The 14,997-nt window shown below is 35.4% G+C and overlaps 1 protein-coding gene across 8 annotated transcripts in view; it reads right to left on the reverse strand.

Moving 5' to 3' along the window:
- Window positions 1-12,917, reverse strand: part of B4 (imaginal disc development protein B4) — a 164,586-nt gene extending 151,669 nt beyond the window's left edge. Inside the window, exons 1-2 of one of the 8 annotated variants that reach the window (XM_073966480.1) lie at window positions 12,462-12,917; window positions 3,263-3,922 (exon numbers count right to left, since the gene is read on the reverse strand). The gene's annotated coding sequence lies outside the window, so the exon portion shown is untranslated. Of the gene's footprint in view, window positions 1-3,262; window positions 3,923-5,148; window positions 5,881-12,461 lie in introns of those variants that run through there. The other 7 variants (XM_073966481.1, XM_073966488.1, XM_073966487.1 and 4 more) reach the window with 7 other exon arrangements.
- Window positions 12,918-14,997: the final 2,080 nt, after the last annotated feature.

The following is a 14,997-nucleotide window of genomic DNA, read 5'->3' on the forward strand; positions in this document are numbered from 1 at the left end:
AAAGATGTTTATTGAGATCTGAGGTATATTTTTGTAGTTGGTTGTTTGCTTCAAATTTGATCGGTTTTCTAGCTGTATAACAAAACTTGAGAAAAAATTTTAAAAGAAATTTGACCATGGCGATTTTGACCTTGCAGATGAAGTTTGATGGATTATATGTGTTCACAATTTTTGTTCTTTAAGACAAGAGCTACAACTTTGCCTCTGAGATAAATTCAAATTTCCTAATGGTTTGGAAGATATAGTCCTGACTAAATGACAATTTTTATATCAAAACATTTGGAGGCCCATAACCGCGATAGTTGATGAGATATGAAAAAACGGCGAGACACGTGTCCTCTCTTTTTTGGTCTTCTATCACGCTGCGGTGTCAGAATATGGTTAATAATTTTCGTGTTGCACAGTGTTACATATGTATGTACATTAGAGTTAAAACTTTTCTACAATAATACCCAAATTTCGCCGATCGCGATATTGTTAGCAATTAATATAAAGCATATTAAAAACATCAATTTACCTTATCTTAAATGCGCACGACAACTTATAAAGGAGTTGTGAAACAGACATTTCCAGTAGATGGTAACATCCGGAGTGGAAATTTCATCATGATTTTATAAACTTTTATACACTTCGAGACGTCAAAACTTAAATTTTTGAAAAAAAAAAATCGGACATCCTGAAGAGGTAAATATTCTCTTAAATGTATGGGAATGACTTATGCATAAAATATACGATTTTGGGAGATAGTACGCTTCCAAAAATAAACTTGACAGGTTGACATTTTTAGGGGTTGTTTAGGTTTTTGCGGTTTTGCTTGGAAACCGCAAGGCCTTTCAAAATGGGAATAAAGAAAATGTTGCAGCTATCAAAATTCTCTACAAGGTTGAACTTAATGATATTTTCGTAGGTGTTACGACTTTTGAGATATAGAAGTTGAAATTGGGACAATTCAAATTCAATTCTGTATCGTCTCCTTATAAAACAATGTCATGACTGCAATTTCCCAACTTAAACTTATATATCTGAAAAAGTCGTACAACATAGGAAAAATTACATAAGCCAGTCTTGTAGAGAATTTTCACAGCTATAAGATTTTCTCAGGTCCCATGCTGATAAGACTTGCCGTATTCAAGCAAAATCGCGAAACCTTAACAAAAAAACCTAAAAATGTAAACTGAGCTTCTTTATCTCAAACATGGTACAGCCTGAGAACAAATCATAAACGTCAATCCTGTAGAGAATTTTTACAGCTACAACATTTTCTTTAGCTCCATTTCGATTAGACTTGCTGTTTCCAAGCAAAATGGTGAAAACCTAAAAAAACACCTAAAAATGTGAATTTTGACTGCGATTTATTTAAAAATCCCTACAGCGATTTTTTCTTGTTTTTGGATTTTTCTCATCTATGAACATTGCTGTTTCAGAATTCACAAAAACTTCCCCTGTGGAAGCGGTTTTCATTAAAAGTTAGTTAAGGCGCACCCTTCATGACATTGTTTTATAAGGGGGGCGATACTGTCAGTGCATTGTCCCAATTTGAACTTCAATATCTCAAAAATGGTAAAACCTACGAAAATACCATAAAGGTCAATCTTGTAGAGAATTTTCATAGCTACAACATTTTCTTCATTCACATTTTGATAGGACTTGCGGTTTCTAAGCAAAATCGTGAAAACCTAAACAACCCATAAAAATGTCAACTTGAATCGCGATTTATTTAAAAAGCGCTCCGGCGATTTTTTTTTTTTTTTTGTTCTTTGATTTTACTCATCTATGAACATTGTAGTTTCAGAATCCGTAAAAACTTCCCATGTGTAAGCACCTTCCATTTAAATTTGATTCAAGAGCACCGTGATTGTCGTGGTGCAAAATGATTCGTTTTCTCTTATCCTTTTTTCGAATTTCTCAGGAGACTTCAGGCAAACAAATTGTAGTATATAACCCAGAATTAACCACCCTACGTTGCTAGAGCCGTATAGTCGCCACATGGTCAGCTTTGCCGAAAAAAACAGGCGACCATTTTCTTCGAAGTGCTTCTTCCATGAATAACTTTCGTTGGATTTGGCTCGACTTCGAGGGCCCACACGGTCGATTGCTGTTTTGTTTCGGGCTCATACGCATAGATCCAAGATTCGTCTGTGACGATCTTATAAACGTAGTTTGATGCACTGTGATCGTATTTATTCACAATTGCTTTGCTCCAATGGACAATAAATAGCCTTTTTTGAGCGATTATCAAATTGTGCTGGATCTAATGAGAAAACCCCATTTTTGCGTCCAGGTGTTCATGCAATATCAAATGTTAGTTGTTGGAAGAAATGCCCAAGGATGCCTCTATCTCACGGTATATAACATGGAGATCTTGCATTATCCGTTTACGCACGGCTAAATTTTTTTCTGGCACAACGGCCGTTTTTGGGCGATCTACACGACCTTCCTTAGTATGTGAACTTCAAATACAAATCACAAAAATTCAATATTCGATAGAAACGTTCTCTCAAAATGTTCAACTTTCGATTGCACGCTCGGTATAATTCGCATGTGTTCTACTCTTGTTAAAGTTGGGTTCCTTAAAACTTTAAACAAATAAGTAAATACCTCATAGTATTTGATTGCCAATGATCACAAATATTGGATTGGTCGACTAAAATTGATTTTTGAATAATTATAACGCTTTTTGATATATATTGTTGCCAACAGAGGGAGTTATATCAAAACTTATCATATAAAAATGTCGACTAATCCATTAATCGAAAGTCGGCTTTCGTAGTCCTATTAAAAACATCAATCTTCTCTGTAACGACCCTGTAGGAAATGTCAATAATGAATCTATACTGACTTACTACAGACATCGTCAACAGTACTTCTAACAAATTGTAGACAACTCATGTAATTTCCTATAGACATTTTGTATGAACGTGTCATTCGAAAGTCACTTGTGACATTGGTAGTAAGTCAGTATAGACATTGGATGTAGTGAGTCAATAGCTCATGAAGGGCCATATAGAGATATAGGTACCAGAGTTTCTTTATTAGATTTTTGGTCTATTTGAGACTTTTTGGTAGATGTAAAGGCTAGAACATTTAGAAATTCCGAGGATTTCGTTAGTCTAAAAGCAATATAAGAAGATAATTAACATGGTTCAAGCACAAGTTAAAAAAGTAAGGGTTTGGTAGGCAAATTCACCTCTCTAAATCACAACAGAAATCTACATATAATACAATATTTTAAATCATTTAAATGACTTCTTTACATACATACCTCCTAGCACCTAGATGTGCTTCAATGGGAGACTGGGTCGCTAGCATTTTATTTTATTCCAAAATGTATTCAATTTACAAGCAGATATCAAACAAGCGAGTATAAAGCGCGGCAAAAGTATAATTTCACTTTGTCACTTTTTTATTGTTAACAGTCTCTAGATAATTATTATCTTCTTGCATTGGTGTTAAATTAGAATCGGTCTGGCGGCTACAATAATTTGTGAACAATAACTTTTGAATAGGAAGATTGATTTGTTTCACTTTACCCTCTTTGAGAGTGAGATTTTAGTTATTTTGCATCGTTTAGATGGGCATCACTTAACTTTACTATATTTTCACAGATATTTTGAGGATTTCAATTTTAAAATATACATTTTAGCTTCAGCTGCATTCTGTTTGGTTTTTTTAAATTATGTCTATTCACTATTTACAATGGAGCCAACATTTTGAAGATCTTTAAAAGGGACTTCGTGATACGTTAGCTGCTTTTGGATCTAAAACACTGTACACATTAATTCAAGTTAGATTCGGCTTTTTTTGTGGAAAAAGTTACAATTATTTTTAAAACTTTTGATTTCACATAATTATTGTTTCTTTTTTATTTGCTGCTTAATCCAAATTAGATCGGCTATGAGAGTATATCACATATTCATATTGACTGAAACGAAACAAAAATAAAGGAATATTATTACAATCAAATAAATTAACATTTGATGTAAAGACAAAAGTTTATCATCTATACCGAACTACATAAACAAAAGATAGTGCTGCGTTTAAATATCCCCAATAGTCGACTGTGAAAAATTCGAAATCTTTAAATTTACTGAAACTTGGGTGCTTTGAAAGTGGTCTTGATGAAATTGCATGAAAATTACATTACATCAAGTAATGTGTATATAATATAGACAATTTACATATGTATGTATGCTCAAAAGTACCCAATAGAAAGTGTCTTCGAGACAACATTGATGAATCGTGCACGACATACCCAATTCGTTCACGACTCTTTGCAGACAGCCCTTTGGGATTGTTGACGACATTTTCACACAAGTGTCCGCCTATTCATGCACGACAACTTGGGCGACAGGGTAAGCGAAGTTGTCGTCGGTGACAATGTACATGACACTGTCTTGCAGATAGTCGTTGATGACAACTTTACAGACACTGTCGTGCAATAAGTCGTTGACGACAGTTTTAAAGACACTGTATTGCAATAAGTCGTTGACGACAGTTTTAAAGACACTGTCATGCAATGAGTCGTTGACGACATAATGCCTTACAATGCCATCTATTTTCTCTTCAGTGATAAATAACCGCAGTTCCACCAATAACCCCATTTAAAAATATATAATTAAAGTAAATAAAGTAATTTCAAACATTGTATTTTTCAAAGAGTATATAATTAATAATAATTAAAATGATAACATAGTTATAATAAAAATTAAAACAAATAGTAATAATTATAAAATTGAAATATTTTTCAATTTTTGTTTTCTGTTTATCGTAATTTAAAAGTTGGATGGAAGTGCTGGGAACATTTAAGTTTTCTTCCCTCAACATTGTCAATATATCATCTCCCAAACTTCTAGACACGTTGTGCTTCAAAAAAACATCCCTCAATTTATCACGCAGTGTTGGCTGAAATTGGGAACATTCGTCACAAACAGGCAAATCTTCAAGGAATCGTTCAAACTGGGAATTTTCGTTGTAAACTGGTAAAACTTCAACATTATTATTGTCCTCTGCCTGATAGAAGTCTTTTTGATTAAATTGTTTTCCTCGAAGTCTTTTTAAATAATCCAGACTTTTTCGAGAAATTTCTCGCCGCAAAGATCTTTTAGATGACATAATGAAATGTTATAAATATTATTTAGTTTTACTTACGTTCTTTTATAATCTGTATATTTATTCACTTTTATTTATATAAACACACGTTTAATATGTATATTCAATAGCTTATTTGAAGGCAAGAACCGAATTGAAAATAACAAAAAAAAATAGTTTTAATTTTCCATTAATATTGCATAGCATGCTGCTTTCATACAGTTTTGAATTGGTATCGTTTTTTGTTTTGCACGACACATTGCAAGACAATGTCTTGCAAATTGTCACCTATTCGTCATTAAAGTGGTAATAAATTTAAAAGTTCGCTTTTTTGAAAAATTTCTTGGGTTCTTTGCCAAGACACACTGCAAGACATTGTCATTCAACTTGTCGTTCATGACAATTTCGGAAATTTCGTTAACGAATCGTGCACGAATATGTCTTCGAAGACTCGATTTTCTAAGGGGTAGATATGTACCTACTTATATTTTTGTTATTTATATTTATAGTACGTTTATATATAAACGGATTTAACAAACCCACTGGTTTTCAATTCCATTGCTTAAAAGGCTATAATATAAAAAAGGCTTTAAGAAATTTTACAGTCTATAATTAAAACTACACAATGCAACGCAATTACAACTACACACACGCGAGGCTTTCGAAATAGAGAGGATATTAAATTGTATTATGTTTTTATATCCTGTTCTCTACGGGCACAACTGCACGATTCGCCTACTTCAAAGCCAATGAGACAATGTACATGGTTAGCTATCAACGAAGGCTCGGTGCAAACTGACTTCTGTGGAATTAACAGGACTTCCCCTAGGCAACCAGACAAACTTAATACTGCGAAATGCATCACTAACAGCTGACAACGCACTTCCCATAAGAAACATTTACACATTTACTGAGGATGGATGGGTAATATGTGTGTGGTGTGTGCGCTTACAATTTACTTTTCAGTTGGATTTTCTAGTACCCGGGAAGTCTTGTGCAGAAAACTGCTGTTAAAATGACCAAACAGCTGTTAGCCCATGAAGGTTAAATGTACATAAATGCAAAAGTGAATCTTATTGGGACATTGCGCAAACTCTGATTCCGCCAACACGTGTGTTTGTTTGTTGCAAGTGTTTCTCCGAATTGACAAACCCCCACCATTGGAAAACTGTAGAAGCTTTCTCTTACATTTGTGTATGAAAACGGTGACTTAATTCGACATCTCCCAAAACCTGTAAATCTCTGGATATATGACACAGCTTCTTCGATTCGGAGAAACTGAATTTGTACTTGGCGGGTACGAACACGTACATATAATAAACTCATTCCAGTCGCTTGGATTTTTTTATCTCTTATTTACTCTCTCGCCACAGCATGTTTCCAAAATGCATTGACTTGCTTTTGTTTACTGCTGCTATATGTGTCTCTGTCCTGTGATCATTTGTGGTAGGCATTCTAGTAATGGAGGGCATTACTTTGGCTTCATTCCATGTTCCACAGTTGGCCATAATTTGGTTATGTGTTTACCCTATGACGACAAGGGTGACAGTCGCTTGTTTGCCTAATGTAAAATTTACTTGAAAATGGTTTGGTAGGCTTTTCATTGTTTGTCACACTCTTTCTCTTTGGGCCGGTCATTCGGTATTGGCGTTTCCGCGTGTTACATTTCATCTAGTTTCTGTTAAGCTCACTTGACAGTGGGGAGTGTATGTGTGCACGCCAGCAAACACTGACTTTTTGTGAAATTGACGAAAATGGTAATTCAATTATCATTTTAAGAACCCAATGAAGAATCAAATGAATGTTTTTTTTTTAAATCAGTCTTTCGTAGGCGGAAATTTCTCACAAAACTAAGAAATATTTTTCTACAAAAGAACAAAAAAAACAGTACGGAAGGGATCGAGTTCGTGCGGGGCCAACTATACGATAAAATATATGTATATGGAAACTATATCGAAACCTCGACCGATTTCGACACGTTCCAAATTTCATTGAAATAGAACAGATATATTTGGTCCATCAAATGTCTCAATTCGGCGGAAAATACATATGGGAGCTATATGAGGGGAACTAGAAAAGTTTCTGGCCTAACAATGAAAACGCGAATTTTTACCATCAAAAATAGTTTTATTGTTTTCTTAAATAGTCTCCAACATGATTTATACAGTTTTTCATGCGCTCAAACCAATTGTCGAAGCACTTTTTCCACTCCGATTGAGACACCTTCAAAAATGGTTTTTGATCGCTCTTGCAGCATCTTCAGGCAATTGCTAAAATGTTTCGGGTTCATACGCATAGTTGCATGATTTGTCACCTGGATCCATCTTATAAACGTCTTTGAAACAACACGAACACGGGATCCAACGAGAAAAAACTCTATTTGTGCCGACAAGTGATCATGCAATATCAAATGTTAGCTGGTGGAATAAATGTCCCAGGCTGCATCCACCTTACGGTATAAATCATGGCGATCTTGCATTATCCATTCATGCACAGCTTATTTTTTTTCTGGCACAACGGCCGTTTTTGGACGATCCTCACGACCTTCGTTTTTTAGCGGGTGCCGGCCGCGATTGAATTCATTAAACCAGTTTTTCGTAGTACTATAGGACGGTCGATAAAGATCGACATACAAATATTGAAAGTGAGTGTCAAAAATTATCGGTTTTTAATTTTACCAATAATAACACCTCAGTATTTTAGCCCATACCCAATAACCATGGTAGAACAATAAAAGGTAACAGCAATACACAGCCGACTGAACTGGGTTGTAACGTTAGTGTCAAATTGCATACGACATTGTATATATTTATTTTTGTTTCGATGTACATTAGGGATATATATTTTTTGAGGAAAAAATATATCATTCCGAAAAAAACTATTTCCTAGAAATAATTCTTCATATCAATGAACGACGAGCCGCACAATAAAGCACCGCTTATAAAGGCGGTACAACGTTTGTTAATATGTGAGGTATTTTGTTTAATTTAAAAAATGTAAAGCCCTAATAAACATGTGCTTCTTTGATTTCAAAAACAAAAGATTGAACCAGCTTCTCCTTTTTCAATGAATTTCCAGCGACCCCAAACATTTTTGCAAGAATTCTAATTACTGCGGGAAATTATGCATTTAGTGGAATGATGTGGGAACATTCAAATTGAAAAATATTCAATCAATAGTGAAAAATATTAGTTTTATAAATTCCAATAATTTATAGACATTTCCTTGTTTTGCTTACATGTACCGGTGACAGTAACGTTACAAACGAAAACAAATTTCTTTTGTGGTTGTTGTTGAGTTGTATTTGTTGTAGTATTTACTTTACCTTATATTTGTTCTACCATGCCCAATAATCAAAAAAAACAAATACTTAAAAAATTTGTATATCAGAGAATGACTTCGATCACAAAAAATTTCATCACACTCGTCCATTTACTCGATTTTTGTTCATAACGTTGTTGTGTTTGATCTGCATAGAATGATTGTTTTTAAATAGGCTCGAACAAAACGATCAGGTTTGATGAGTTTTATCCGCACACACAAAGTGAGCATTTGTGGTTGTGTGTTTTGTTCAGTAACAACCCAGCCAACAATTTTTTCCGAGGGCTCTGATTTCCGATTTTTTTCCGAAATTTTCTGAATATTTTTTAGATATTTGTCGATTTCTCTAATATTTTTCTAGAAATTGTACCGATTTTCTAAAACTTTTTTTTAAGAATCTCTGCACATTTTCTGAAGAACCTTAAGAGTCTCGTGCCGAATTCGTTCCGATTTCTAATCGATTTTCTAAGGGATCTTTTTGTTCGATTGTTGTCGAAAAACAAAGTGATTTTTTATAAAATTCGCATATACAGTTTTTGAATTGTTTTAATATAAATGCAACATATAATAATTCAAGCTAGTGTTGATAGCTTTAACATACTCGTGCACATTCTTCTACTATTAATCACAACATGATAACAACAGGGAAAATCATTAGAATCATCCAAAAATAGCGCATTAAAAGAGAATTGTTTCTGAGTTGGGGATTTGTTCTGTGTTGTGTGTCAATGTCAGTCAGCGGCCAAGAATTCCATCAGATTTTTTCCAGAAAATCTAATCTTTTCTTCGAATTTTTCCAGAATTTCTTTCCGAATTCGGACCGATTTTCTTCAAAAAATCTAAATTTTCCACCGAATTTTCCAGAATTTTTTTCCGAATTCGGACCGAATTCGTTCCGAAACTCTAATATTTTGTTAGAATTTTCTTAGAAAATTCTTTCCGATTTCGGTGGACACGTCCATACAACTTTTGTACCGAATTCGGAAAGAATTCGGCATCAGAATCGGCAACTTGTGCAGAGATTCTGACCGAATTCGCAAAGAATTCGGAAAAAAATGTTAGCTGGGAAGGGATGATCGAACATATGACTCGTTGGTAAACGTTCATAAATTTGATTTTCGTTTTCAATCGAGTTTGCTCTGGCTCAATGATTGTTCACGTGTTCGCTCAACTCAGTGTTTTTTTTAACATTTCGGTAAATAGCAGTTAGTTTTTTGTTTATGAATTCTCATTGCATGAAATGCAAAATTACTAGGAAATTTGAACCTATCAAATGACTTTACTGATATTTTTATAAAATTTATAAAATATTTACTTTAAATAGCATTTGTTGTAGTATGTATATAGTATCATATACTTATATGAAACATAAGAAATTAATTTTGAATTAATTAATTTATTAAATCATATAGGTACATACTTTATTGAAATTAATGTTTGTTGTACTTTTATAAGAACCACTGTTGTCTCAAATCCAAATGAAATAAACGATTTTTTGTTTTTTATATATATTTAATTTCTACTAATTTATTAATTTTTTGTTTCCTACATACAAATTTTAAATATTGTAAATCGAAAATATCCACCATTCATACAATTATTCACTACAACTCATTTTTTAACACACACACATACTATTTTCGTCTGTTGTGATTTCAATCAGAATAAATATTTTGAGTTTGAGTGCGATTAAATCACTCACTTCACAAGGAAAAATCAAAATAATAACATTCGCTGTGGCTGATCGTCCCGTTAGTAGCAATCAAATATGAGTTCGTAAACAAAGCAATCAAGCGAGCCACTTGAACGTGAACATCCAACTTCATTCAATTCAAGTTAGGTCACAACATTTTTTGTGTTTGTGTGAGCGACTCGAATAAACAATTTACAGCCGACGGTCTGATTGAATTGAATTAGTTTTTTGTTATGAGTGTTCGATCATACACAATCGCACTCAAAGCCAGTCTCTGGTGTATATAACATGGATCCATGGCCAACGATCAAACAGGCAAAATCCTTGGTGTAAGTAACACGGCCGTTTTCGACCCGGTAACGTTACCTAGGGATTGAAATTATGAAATTTTGCTTACACGGGAGATATCTATGAACTCATAGATAACTACGCTTAGAAATTACGGGCATAAAAGGAACTATGGGAAAGATTTAAATATACTAAGATGGGAAAAGTCAATTGTTAATATTTGTCAATAGATGGAGTTAAGCTCTGTTGTTACGATATCATAACACTCAGTTAAGTAGTTTACCATTTCATGCATTTTTAACGGCCAAGTTCATATTCAATGAACTGGAAACTGCTATGGAATACAATCCTGAGTCCAACTTTTTGCTTTCCTACAATATGTGTAAGCCGAATTGCGCTTAAATGGGGTTTTTATCATTAACATACCCCTGATGTTGGTAAAATGTTTATATACTTTGTTTCATAAACATTTGTGCATTATGCATCTTTTTCAGTCTTTACAGTTCTATGTTTTTGACTATGGGTCTATCTCGTTCCTTTTGCATGTTACATACAAATGCAAAAAGACATAATACGCCTTACCTCAATGTGGTGTAGGGTAGGGTGTACTTAGCGAATGTAGACCAAATCTTCTACAAATAGTATCGCACGACAAGCCGTTCGGACACAGCGTACACTCATTAATATGAGAGAAGTCTCCCTTTATTCTTCCGATAAGTTGTGGGAACATATGAATGTATGCAGATCAAGATGTGCCTTCTCAGGCGAAAAAAGATCTGTTGAAAAAGGCTAATAGTTTTCTTGGAAAAAAATCATTAAAATGCGGTTTTTGGGCTGCACGACTGGATGTAATCGCTTCAGAATAGCTCTTAGAGAAAGAGTTATTGAGAAATTATTTATTTAGTTTTGCAAAACAAAAGTATGATAAGGGAAAAAAATAAGATATACATTTAAATCCATACGTTTTATTGGACAGAGTTAGAGGTGTTCTCACAGAAATTTGAAATTTGACTCCAAACTTAAAAAGTACACAAAAAATAAAAATACTAGTGCTAAATTTCTAAGCAGGATCAAACATTATTTGAAGTGTTTTAGTTTGTGTTTTTAATAAACTCAAAAAAACTTTTTTGTTGATTTAGGAGTTTGGGATAACTCTTCGGTTTTTAGAGATAACCAACCACATAAACCTTTGACAAACATATAGTAGAAGTCGCAGAAAAAAACGCATTTTAATGTACAATGGAATGGCTATATCTCCTGAACCGTCGAAAATCGTGCCAAAATTGTTTGAAAATATTTCCATTAGTTTCCCAACCGGGTCTAAACTGGTTGCGTGCACGGACTTTCAAGTCAAATAACGGGATAACCGGGCAAACCGGGCATGTCCCCCCAAGAAAATAATAAATTTTCTTAATAAGCGCAACATATCTACCAATGTAAAAACTCAAAAAAAATCGGAGAGTTTTTACAAAATTAGAGTTAAGCCAATATTTTCGTAATATTGTGAAACCCGTGCATCCCATACTTTTGTAAGTAATGTAACCAAACTTTGGAAGATTATAGATCTTCGGTAAAAACATAGTTTTCTCTATATAGCGTTGACCACTTTAGGCAATGACTGTAGTCTCCCACTTTATTTATCGTCTTTACACGGAATATGTTTTCCAATGTCGTCGACTTAGCATTTGCATCCGATGTCCCTCCGCAACAACGATTGACTTAACTCTATTCCTTATAAGCCAAATTAATTACACAATTTCTACGAAAAAAGGTAGTTAGCACCACTGTTATGGATTATGTGAATACACTCTGTGCTTCTCCTTTTATTGTCTCTATCGAGTAGACGTAACGCAAAGCATTGTTGTTGGGGTTTTATAACTTTTGTAGCAGACCACTCTTGATATACCACCACCACTACCCCCTTCCCCAATCATACAATATGACCGGTCACGTTCACCATCCAACGGTCTATGATGATTGAGGAATTTTATACGTATTTTGAAAAGAAAGAAAAATATCTCGCATCATCTAAAAAGTTTGCAATAACCCACCCAAGTCCCCAGCCTCTTACCATGGCATTAATTGTTTGTCTGTTTTTTCACCTTTCGTTTCTGGCTGTTGTTTTTGATTGTTGCTGTTGTCAAACACCCAACACCTCGACTCGTTCGTTAATCCAATGTGTGTACGACCGACCTAAGGGGGGCATTTATCACTTATTAGGCGAATAGCAAGCACCACACTGGCAAATTAAAAATTTCAGTTGAAATTGCAAATTTTTTTAATTTAATTTATCATTATTCTTCTTTTGCTTCTTGCAAACACTTTTTATTTGTTTGATTTTCCTTTTTCTAAAGTTTGCTTTTCTTGTGGAGAACTAAAGCACACACAGAAACAAAAAGCAGAATTTTGACGTTCTCCCCTTCTTGCGATTAAGTAAATGGGGCTTTGCAGGGGGAAGAGAAGCACACTCACGCGACACCACAACCGACAACCGTACGCAACGATGTTTGAACGAACACTGAGCAGTGCAGTGGAGATTTTACTCAGAGGATGAATGGATGGATGGAACAGAGAGGTCTCACAAAAGCCGCAAACATTCATACAATAGCAAAACCGGCTTATTTCGTTTCTCATCCATCCACTAAATGTTACAACAACAATGTTTGCCGATAATGTGGCAAAACAGCGCGAATTATTCTCGCAAATGTTGCACGTTTCTTGTGACCAAGAGACAGAGTTGCCATGAGTTAGACTTTTCAATGGGAGAATAGGATATTATAATTGTAAAGCCTTTTACGGATTTTCTTAGTACAAGGGGCACTAGAAATCTTTCTGGCCTAGGCTACAAGCAATGTCGCCAGCCATCATTTGATTTTTTTTTTTGGAAAGTTAGACAGTTTTTAGCCTAAGCGCTCTCAGGACAGTTTGACATACGACCATGTGATGTTTACAGTGACTTGAAAAACTCACTTAGCAAAAATTGGAATTTACTTGTGAACATTTTCGTCCGATATTTTTTCACAACTTTCGACGTGGATAATCACGGCAAGAGTGCAGCGATAAAGGACCATCCTATAGCACTACGAGAAACTGGTTAAATGAATTCAATCGTGTCCGACACTCGCCAAATAACGAAATTCGTGAGGGTCGTCCAAAAACGCAATAGGCAGCGGTTGATAAACACGTGAAGTTTCCGAGTCGTCGCTTGCGTGAAACTCCAAGTCGTACAGCCGTACAGTAGAATAGATTTTACGCTGCTGTTAAATATCCTGGTTTTTGTTAAGGTTGATATGGCGTTACATCTCCAGACTCTGTTGAGCGAACGGAAAGCATTTCTTGCTCAGGGTTACAATTATAAGAGGGATGCCTTTGTTTATAATGGCGCTCCACATGGCATCTCGTAAATTCAGCGGACTGTTCGATAATTATCCGTAGGGAGTTGATATGATCTGCACACGGTCGACCAGGGCGAAAACCCGCCTGTTCCTGCCGTAAAATCGAATCGAGCACAGGAAATATACGCTGAAGCAGAAGTTGAGCCATTACATTAATGTAATTCCAAACTCTGTTGAGCGAACGGAAAGCATTTCTTGCTCAGGGTTACAATTATAAGAGGGATGCCTTTGTTTATAATGGCGCTCCACATGGCATCTCGTAAATTCAGCGGACTGTTCGATAATTATCCGTAGGGAGTTGATATGATCTGCACACGGTCGACCAGGGCGAAAACCCGCCTGTTCCTGCCGTAAAATCGAATCGAGCACAGGAAATATACGCTGAAGCAGAAGTTGAGCCATTACATTAATGTAATTCCAAACTCTGTTGAGCGAACGGAAAGCATTTCTTGCTCAGGGTTACAATTATAAGAGGGATGCCTTTGTTTATAATGGCGCTCCACATGGCATCTCGTAAATTCAGCGGACTGTTCGATAATTATCCGTAGGGAGTTGATATGATCTGCACACGGTCGACCAGGGCGAAAACCCGCCTGTTCCTGCCGTAAAATCGAATCGAGCACAGGAAATATACGCTGAAGCAGAAGTTGAGCCATTACATTAATGTAATTCCAAACTCTGTTGAGCGAACGGAAAGCATTTCTTGCTCAGGGTTACAATTATAAGAGGGATGCCTTTGTTTATAATGGCGCTCCACATGGCATCTCGTAAATTCAGCGGACTGTTCGATAATTATCCGTAGGGAGTTGATATGATCTGCACACGGTCGACCAGGGCGAAAACCCGCCTGTTCCTGCCGTAAAATCGAATCGAGCACAGGAAATATACGCTGAAGCAGAAGTTGAGCCATTACATTAATGTAATTCCAAACTCTGTTGAGCGAACGGAAAGCATTTCTTGCTCAGGGTTACAATTATAAGAGGGATGCCTTTGTTTATAATGGCGCTCCACATGGCATCTCGTAAATTCAGCGGACTGTTCGATAATTATCCGTAGGGAGTTGATATGATCTGCACACGGTCGACCAGGGCGAAAACCCGCCTGTTCCTGCCGTAAAATCGAATCGAGCACAGGAAATATACGCTGAAGCAGAAGTTGAGCCATTACATTAATGTAATTCCAAACTCTGTTGAGCGAACGGAAAGCATTTCT

Source organism: Musca autumnalis, unplaced genomic scaffold (genome assembly GCF_047663935.1).
Source record: "Musca autumnalis isolate F117 unplaced genomic scaffold, ASM4766393v1 scaffold_2, whole genome shotgun sequence".
NCBI classification, from domain to species: Eukaryota; Metazoa; Arthropoda; class Insecta; order Diptera; family Muscidae; genus Musca; species Musca autumnalis.